The sequence below is a fragment of the Vicia villosa genome, linkage group LG2 (assembly GCF_029867415.1).
Source record: "Vicia villosa cultivar HV-30 ecotype Madison, WI linkage group LG2, Vvil1.0, whole genome shotgun sequence".
In the NCBI taxonomy this organism is placed as follows: Eukaryota; Viridiplantae; Streptophyta; class Magnoliopsida; order Fabales; family Fabaceae; genus Vicia; species Vicia villosa.
The window spans coordinates 140,619,369-140,628,445 of record NC_081181.1 but is presented as its reverse complement, the minus strand read 5'-3'; the positions used below and the strand labels follow the sequence as shown (position 1 = coordinate 140,628,445).

The 9,077-nt window shown below is 39.8% G+C and overlaps 2 long non-coding RNA genes across 2 annotated transcripts; both read left to right on the top strand.

The window, feature by feature from the left end:
* The first annotated feature begins 5,940 nt into the window (after positions 1 to 5,940).
* LOC131652255 (uncharacterized) lies at positions 5,941 to 6,954 on the top strand. Its single transcript, XR_009298669.1, has 3 exons — positions 5,941 to 6,057; positions 6,360 to 6,470; positions 6,917 to 6,954. It is a non-coding gene; the product is annotated as an uncharacterized LOC131652255 (long non-coding RNA).
* Positions 6,954 to 7,486, top strand: LOC131652256 (uncharacterized). Its single transcript, XR_009298670.1, has 2 exons — positions 6,954 to 7,016; positions 7,114 to 7,486. It is a non-coding gene; the product is annotated as an uncharacterized LOC131652256 (long non-coding RNA).
* The last annotated feature ends 1,591 nt before the right edge of the window (positions 7,487 to 9,077 follow it).

Sequence of the window (9,077 nt, the reverse complement as noted above, 5' to 3'; positions counted from 1 at the left end):
TTGGTATCGTAATGCCAAAAACATTTTATGAGTGAAAACGAATGGATTGCTTCAAGACGAACATAAACAATGTATTATGATTTTCATTCAGAAATTAACAAGTTTTTACATGCTATAAATGCTTAAACAAACAATGAAATGTTACAAATGAGAATGCAATAAAGAAACTAAATGAATGCCATTGTTGAGGAGACTTGACTCCGTCTGGACTTGTTGATCTTGAATACTTTCTGCAGTTCTTTCCAAACACCTCAGATTACTCCAAAAGAGAACTCCAATGAAATCACCCATGAGTTGTAAACTTTTGCCTTGCTTTAGGGATTCGAGCAGTGCGAGTGATGCAATGCTCAAGATAAGAGTACGTCTTGCTTATCCCTCGTGCGGGAGCCCCAAGCATAGTTGCTAGAGTAATAATCGCCATCATGAATGGGAAGAATCTTGTATGATCATCAAACTCAAGAGAGCTACTTGTGGCGAAGAAGACCCAATACTAGAATCTTAACCAATTGTGACTCCAACAAACAAGGAAACGAATGAGCCAAGGCAATAGAATCACATCAATCTGTTTCTCATGTTCTTCTTGTCTCTGTTAACTAGCAAGGCCACTGAGAAGGAGATCCTGAGAAAAGGCAACTAATATATGAAGTAGAACCTTGAGAATGAGAAGCATTGTGAAGAACACTCTTGATTATCACACGGAAGAAGATTCTGACGAGGTCACCCAAGAATTCGCAATGCTTTTAGGGATTCGAGCAATGCAAATGATGCAATGCTCAAGATAAGAGTGCGTCTTGCTTATCCCTCGTGCGGGAGCCCCAAGCATATTCATTGAAGAATTATTTGCCGTCAAACATGGAGGAACTTTGCGTGATCACCAAACTTAGAGAAGTTACTTGTTGCAAGGAGAGCTCAAACACCAACTGAAACACCAACCTCCACAGATACAACTGAGCATAAGAACCTTGAGAATGAGAGATGCTTCTACAAAACATTCTTGATTACTTTTTGAAAAAGATTCTGACAAAGTTGCTCGAGAATTTGTGGTGTTTTCATTATTATCATACCAACGAGTTCAAACAAGGAAGTAGCCTTCTACAAAAAAGGAAATACTTGAAATGAGAACACAGAAAGGAAATGATGATTGCCATAGTTGAGGAGACTTGACTCCTTCTGGGCTTATTCTTCTTCTTTTTATTTTTTTTTTTTTGATACTTTCTGGAATACGGGCATTCACTTAGGCATGAACTCTTCGTTTTATGCGCAGGCCATTTGGAGTGAATGATATTACTTTGGAGTCAACGAGATCTTGGACTTTGTGTTTCAAAATATTACAATTCTCAGTTGAATGTCCAGATGTCCCAGAATGGTACTCACACCTTGCATTTAAGTCATATCCTTGAGGAATCGATGTTGGAGGGGGCTTAAACTCCTTTAGTTGGACCAAAGAATCCTTGAGCAAATGAGAAAGCAGCTGACTATAGGTCATAGGAATTGGGTCAATCCTTCTTGGTGGTCTCCTTGGCATTTGTGGACCCGGCTGATGGCAATGATTCCAATACCCATTCTGTTCAGGTGTCTTCCTCTTTTGATCTGGCTGTGAAACAAATGGAGATTGATGAGGTGGGAAACCTGGAACCCAAGATGGTGCATTATGCTTCTGATTTGAAGTGGATCTGACATAGAAGTATGAATCAACCCTTTCTTCCACCGCAGTTGGAACCCCATTTCCTTGAACAAACATACCCCCGGGGGTGAACAAAATCACTTTTGAATCAATGAGATCTTGAATTTGCTGCTTCAGCGCCCTACAATTCTCAATATCATGACCAGGTGCCCCAGAATGGAACTCACATCGAGCATTGGCATCAAAGGTGGGGGGGAGCTTTTCAGGCGTAGCCAATTCTCGTAACTCAACCAACTGAAGCTCCAGCAAACGGGGAAGTAACTGAGCGTAAGGCATCGGGATAGGATTGAGAATTCTCTGAGGTTTCTTAGGCTTTTTCCCACACATTTGGCCTCCTTGAAGAACAGATTGGCATGGAGGTAATGGCACATGGAGTTGAGGAGGAACTTCCTGAGGTATTCCATGAGTGGGAAGGGATCCTACTGAAGAGAAGGGATCAACAACTTCTGTTGCAGCAATAGGAACAACATCCCCTTCCTTTCTTAGTACTGTTTTTAGAATCTCCATAACCAAGCTTAACTGAGTCTTCAACTGACTATTCTCTTCTTTTAGTGCATCCTGATTATGGACCAAGTCTTGCATCTCCAACATAAGATGACCCATTTGTTCCCTCATCTCATCCATTTCCTTACGGAGTTGTTCCATAGTTGATTTTGGAGTCGTGGCGGTGAGAAGTCGAATCCGTTATTGATCTTGAAATCTGAAGAGAAAGGGTCCCATAAGTATCTGAGAGAACCATGAAATGCATGATAGTATGAATGCATGTTTCGTTTATGAGAGATCCTAAAGTCTTTTCACACTTTTTTTTGTTCTCTTTTGGAATCAAAGTTTTTTGTTTTTTTGTATAGAATATCTTTTCTTTTCTTTTTTTTTTCTTCTGATTTTCTATTTCCCTTTTTCTTCTTTTCATTCTTTTTTTCGGAAATAGACTTTAGGATCCCTCACAAATGAAGTGGATGAAACAATGATGGTATGCAATGCAAAGGCATGGGATCAAGGTCCATATAATCTTAGTAACCACTGTACAATCCTCTGAATAACTGATATGAAACCTCTGTACAGGCCAAATGTCACAGGATCAAAGGTTCGACGCCTTTTTGGAATACCAGAATATCAAGCACCATGAGAACAGACCAAATAAAGGTCCGACCTCAAACATGAAGAGCCAAAGGTATGTAGGAGTCAAGGTTTCCTGTCCCACCCCAATCTCACAGGTATGTAGTCTAAACACAGACAGGTGGTCCCTAATGGTCACTAGGGTCTACAGTTCCCATGGGGTACAAAGTGTTTGAGGCAACAAGCGTGCCAGACACAGTGTTCCATGAAAGAACCTCGCCCAGTTGTGGTACCCCATATTGAACTCATCCATAGCAAGCGCTACGGTAGTCAACATGAGCATCCACGCTAATCCTATGTGTCACTTGGCCTGGGTAGTGGGCCTTTTACCTCATACGAACCCCCCACCTGCAAAACAGAACAGAAGACCCCAAGGAACACAGAATATAATCCATATGCATGATGTGCAAACAGAAATATACATGATATGCAAGCAGAAAATAAACATGCAAACATATATACAAGATATAGACATAAAGCAAGTAAACACCCAGTAAATAAATAAACAAACGCAGGCTAGGATCGACTCACTAAGGATGGACCAGCAACAGGTCTAGCAACATCCCCAGCAGAGTCGCCAGCTGTCGCACGCTCGCGAAAAATGAACAGAGTCGCCACCAATATATTTATCCCATAAGGGAAAGGAATATCAGAAAACCTAACAAAGGAAGGAACAGGGTCTTGCGACCAGAGAATCAAGGTACGGGAGTCGGTTACGCAAGGGGAAGGTATTAGCACCCCTCGCGCCCATCGTACTCGATGGTATCCACCTATGTTTGTTTCTATCTAAAGGGTGTGTACTATGTCTATGTCTACATGCGAAATGAATGCAAAAAGAAATACGGGGAAAAGAAGGAATTATTTACAAGTGTGCTCGTTCAAGCCCCGCGACTTGATGCCTACGTATCCTTTTCAGGAATCAGAGCGCCGTAGTTCGGCTCCATAGTTTTGTTTGTTTTTGTGTTTTTTAGTTGGGCGGCGTTAACGTTCGCGCTCTTGCACAAGGGGACAGCCTAGGATGCAATGGAGCGGAAATAACGGTGCCCTTAAGAAAGCGAGAGAGAGAGAGAGTTTGAGTGTTTCGAGGAAATCCCTTAAGCAAGGGAAACTCGAGTTACTCTTTGGTTGGTGTTTTTTAGGAGTTGGGAACTTACGCCTGAATGGAACCCTTAAGCAAGGGAGCCACAAGCACTCGAACATCCCTTAAGCAAGAGAAGTTACAAGCTTCCATTCCCTTTTTATTAGTCAAAGTATTTATTAGTCATTTTTTATGAGTTTTCTTGGTATTTTTTATGGGATTTTATTCAAGTATTTTTTGGAGTGTTTTATGGTTGAAAAGGAAAAGAACTAACCTAAGAAAACTAGCCTAATATGAATGGGGAATTCTACTTATTATTATCACGGTTTCTACCTAAGGTTAGGATTTAAAAGAAGCATGAAAAATAAAGCACTAAGTAGAATATTAAAAATGGCATGAAAGCATGAAAAGGAACAAGCAGAAAATATAGTAAAATGAATTAAAATACTACTATTTTTATGGTTTTTTCCGAAAGAAATGAGTTCAAAAGATTAATGCCAAAATTAACCCAAAAATCTACTATTTTTATATGATTTTTTTTTTTAATATGAAAAATATCAATTAAAGGGACCAAGATTAATTCCTAAAAATGATCTAAAAGTCTAACAAATATTATTGATTTTATTGTTTTTTATCATCTAAAAAGTATAGTAAAAAGAACTAAATAAAAATCTAAAAACTATCAATTAAGAATGGGGGGTGTGAATTGAGTTTCATGGTGTAAAAAGTAAAATGGGCGCAGGGCCCAAAGTCAAGCCCATAAGCAGTTTTTTCTTTATTATTCTTTCAGAAAAAATGGGCCAAGAGGGGGTGTATCTGGCGAATGGCCCCATGTTATGTTTGTTCAGATTAATTCAACCAGTTTTTTTGTTTTACCATGATAAAAATGAAAACAAAACAAAATAATAAAATGGTAATGGAGAAATTGAGAATTAGGGTTAACGATACCGGTTGGGGATGTCTCAGAAATTCTCCTCCCTCGCTCGTGGTTGAAGACGGCGGCTTCCCTTTTGCTTCTCCGTCGAGCTCTCTTCGATCAACCTCGATTCTCCTCTCTTGCTCTCCAACGTCTCCTCTTACGAACGCCGCCTCACCGGTGAGTGCCTCCTAGAAGTGGTGTCTCCGAAAACTCAACCGATGTTACCTCAGCCACCCTCCGTCTTCGACTCGTCTTCTCCTTCTATTACTCAGTCGCGCAAATTCGATGACGTCTAGAAGCCATTAGCAACGGAATCAGAAATCCACCTTGGCGCATCTCAGGTACTTCTCTACGTTCTTCGCTTCATTGTCTCCGATTCAAACATTCTTCTCTTTGGTTTTTACTTCTTCTTTTTCTTTAGTATTGATGAAATTCTGAGCCTTATTGTTGTTATTGCTTTGTCGGTGAGAATTCAGATATGCCGCGAGCTTGATGATGACCGTGGCGACCTTGAGAAGACGGTGATGCTGCAATTGATTGAAAGGTTGAGTTGTGATTGAAGCTGTCGGAAACAGAAGGTTCGGAGAGAGCTTGTTGATGATGGAGGTGGAGGAGTGAATCGAAGATGGAGGTAAAGAGAGTGTTGAAGGGCAGATGATTGTCGAAGGAAAATGGTGTGAAATAGTGAAGAGTGGAGGTGATGAGTTGAGGCTGATGAAGGCGTGAAGGTTGTGGAGAAAATGATGCTGAGGTTCTGAGATGAAGTTTGAGAAGAAGATGAAGATGGAGAAGATGAGAGAATGTTGAGGATGGAGAAGATGAGAGATTGGAGGGGATGGAGTTGAATTGTGAGAAGTGTGTGGAACTTAGGTTTAGCACATCTCCGTTCAAGGTTCACAAGCAGAACTATGATGAAGATGGTCGTTTTGGTGTGTGTTTGAACTTTAGACTTAGCACCTCTTCTCTCAAAGTTTGCAAGCGAAACAATGACGAAGATATGTGATCCTCCTTTTTTGGTGTGTGAAGCTGCCTTTTTATATGAGCAATGATTGGGTAATGATGATAAATCCTTGAATGTGGGACCTAAATGACAACTTGCAATGAATTTTTTTAATTTCTTGAATGTGGGACTAACATTAGCCTTGGCTCTGCAGGTTTCTTGGTGGTACAAACAAATATGGCAGTGCTGTAGATAACCTGGAGCTGTGACTGAAATACAATGTGGATGGAGGACCGAAACTTATTGGCCATGATCATGAGGTATGGAATACACACGGGACCGGCTTTCTTTGTGAAGTTGAGTTCTGTTAGGAGAATGAATTAGTTATAGGTTTGCAATTCTGTTATTCTTTATTATTGAAGTTGAAGTTAAGCCGGAACTGTTAGTAAAACAGTTAGTAATAGCTGAGGTTCTATTAGCAAGTTAATTGAATGATTAGGAGAATTAGTTATATTCGGTTAGGTTGGCACGAAAGGTGGTTAATTTTGGAACTTGTTTTGTAATTGTTTTTGGTGGTTAGAGACCTAATATATTGACTGGCATCTTGGTATGATATGTGTAGGTGTGGTTTAATTTGTGTATGATGCTGAAAGTGGCATAACGTGTTGTTTGGATATGATTTACCAATGTGTAGGAATGCTGCAGGTTTACAGGGACTGAAATGGTTTTATCTGTGAGTTTCTTTTCCGATTTGCCATGTATATGCTGGGTTTTATTGAATGAGGGTTTGGCTGCATGTGGTATGTGGCTGAACCGTGTTTGGTTAACTGTTAGTAAAGAAGGATTGTTATATAAAATCAGTTAGATGGAGTTTGTTAGTCTGTTGGTAACTGTGGGTTATATGGAAAGTGAATGTGATGTGGAATTAAGGGCTGCAGTGTGTGTATGCATTGAATGGTTCGAAGCAGCGGGCTACTAGATATAGGATGGTTATGGTCTTTGACAGGGCTGCTGTAGGTATTTTTTGTTAATAGGGTTGGACTGAATATGAATGCGACTTGTGTTTGTTTTTATATTTTCTGCTAATGTGAACTGTATGTGTGTTAATACATGATGTAAACTGGATGGGTGGTGTTTGTTATTGGAAATTCTGTCTGACAGTTTCTTTGATTTTTGTAGGTTCGGTTTTGGTGATTTTCTGAATAGTTATGGATTCGATGCCGTTAGTTCCCGTTGGTTATGAAGTGCTGCATGAATTGAAGTGTTTGGAAGTTTGTCAGTAGGTTATGTTTTGATTTGAATGGTATGGTAATGTATTGTGGAATTGTTTATGGTTTGAATTTGGTTTTCTCTGTGGGTTTGATATATATGTGCAGGGTCATATAGTGCAAGGAATTAGCTAGGAGATCATGGAGAGGCTATAAGCTTGATTCAAAGAATTTAGCATGAGGGAACATTGGCAAGTGATGAAATTGAAGTGGAATGGTAGAATAGAACTGTCAGTAGCTGGATTAGTTTAAGATTAGTGCATTTGTGCGACTTGAATTGTCATGTATGTATTGATTTTTATGGTGGAACTTGGATATTGTAAGGAATTGGATTGGATATGAAAATGTAACACTGTAACTAGGAATTAATTGAATTATGGACATGGTTCATGAAATTGTAATGAAACGGTTTGGCAATGAAATGGTTCTTCTTTTTGTAACTATTTGACATGATGTGATGAAGTGATAAGATTTCTTTAAATTGCCTTTGAATATGTTCTTCCCTCCATTCTTCTTTCTCTTTGAATTCAAGAATGCATTCCCTCCTTTTTGCTCGAAATTCAAGAATTCTCTTTTGATCTCCAACACCTTGAATAGATACCAACAAGTATGATATGATGGAACCGAACTGTTCAAAATGAACTTGAGACAAAAAGGTCAACATGTCATAGTTGACTTTGACCTAAGGCCAAAGTTCTTAGCAAATTGCTTCCAAAAGGCTTGCATTAAGATGAAACTTGGAACTTTCTTTTGCTCCTCAAATGTAAACACAAATCCTCTAACCACAATCTGCCCTTGACTAAATCCACTTGAGATCTCCATACTTCTATTCAAATCCTTGAATTCAGAGCGAATGACTCATACCATAAGTGATAACCTGACCACTTTAATGAATATAATCCACATGCTGAGTAAAAGTCTCCGACGATCATAAGGCCCATGCCTCAAGACTTATCTGATAATCCCAAGCATATAGAGTACCTCAATCCATGATCAGTGAAAACCTCTGTTACACAAGCTTGCATAGTGTAGAAACCCTGTACATTGTGAAACCCTAGATCCCATGCTTTAGATGTTTATTTGATGAATGAGTGCAAGGTGTTAGATGCCCTAATGTAAGGTATGTACATGAATGCAAAGTCTAAGCCAGTTAGAAATAAAGGGGTAGGACAAATTTGGGGTATGACACAAGCTACACAAGGCGTTGTATGGTTTGAAACAAGCTCCGAGAGCTTGGAACAAACGTATAGACGGCTTTCTTATTGACATTGGTTTCAAACGGTGTGTATCCGAACATGGTGTTTATTTGAGATCGGATACTATTGATGGTGTTATTATACTTTGCTTGTATGTTGATGATCTCTTGATTACGGGCAGCAGTGACAAGAGTATTTCAAGGTTCAAAGTGGAGCTCATGAGTGAGTTTGAGATGACGGACCTTGGTGTCATGAGATACTTTCTTGGCATAGAGTTTCACAAGTCAAAAGTGGGGCTGCTTATGCATCAAAGAAGGTATGCTCTAGATATCTTGAAAAGGTGTGAAATGGAACATTGTAATGCTTCTAATACACCTTGTGAGGCTAGAGTTCAGCTGTCCAAAAGTGATGATGAGGACGATGTGGATCCAACACTTTACCGGAGTTTGATTGGATCGTTACGGTATTTGTGCAATACTCGACCGGATTTGGCTTTTAGTGTCGGTATTGCGAGTAGATTCATGGAGAGACCTAAGGTGTCTCACTTGGCGGCGGTCAAGAGAATCCTTAGATATGTGAAAGGTACTCTTGGTTGTGGTATTTTGTTTCCCACATCGGATATGGGTCGCAAATGTACTTTACTTGGCTACACCGATTCTAATTGGTGTGGAGATAAAGATGATCGGAAATCCACGGCGGGTTACATCTTTATGTTCGGTAGTACACACAATCTCATGGTGTTCGAAGAAGGAACCGGTTGTAGGCACTCTCTTCTTGTGAGGCCGAGTACATTGCGGCATCATTGAGTGCTTTGCCAAGCTATGTGGTTAGTGAATCTTATGAAGGAATTGGGATGTGGTGATGATGATGCCGGAG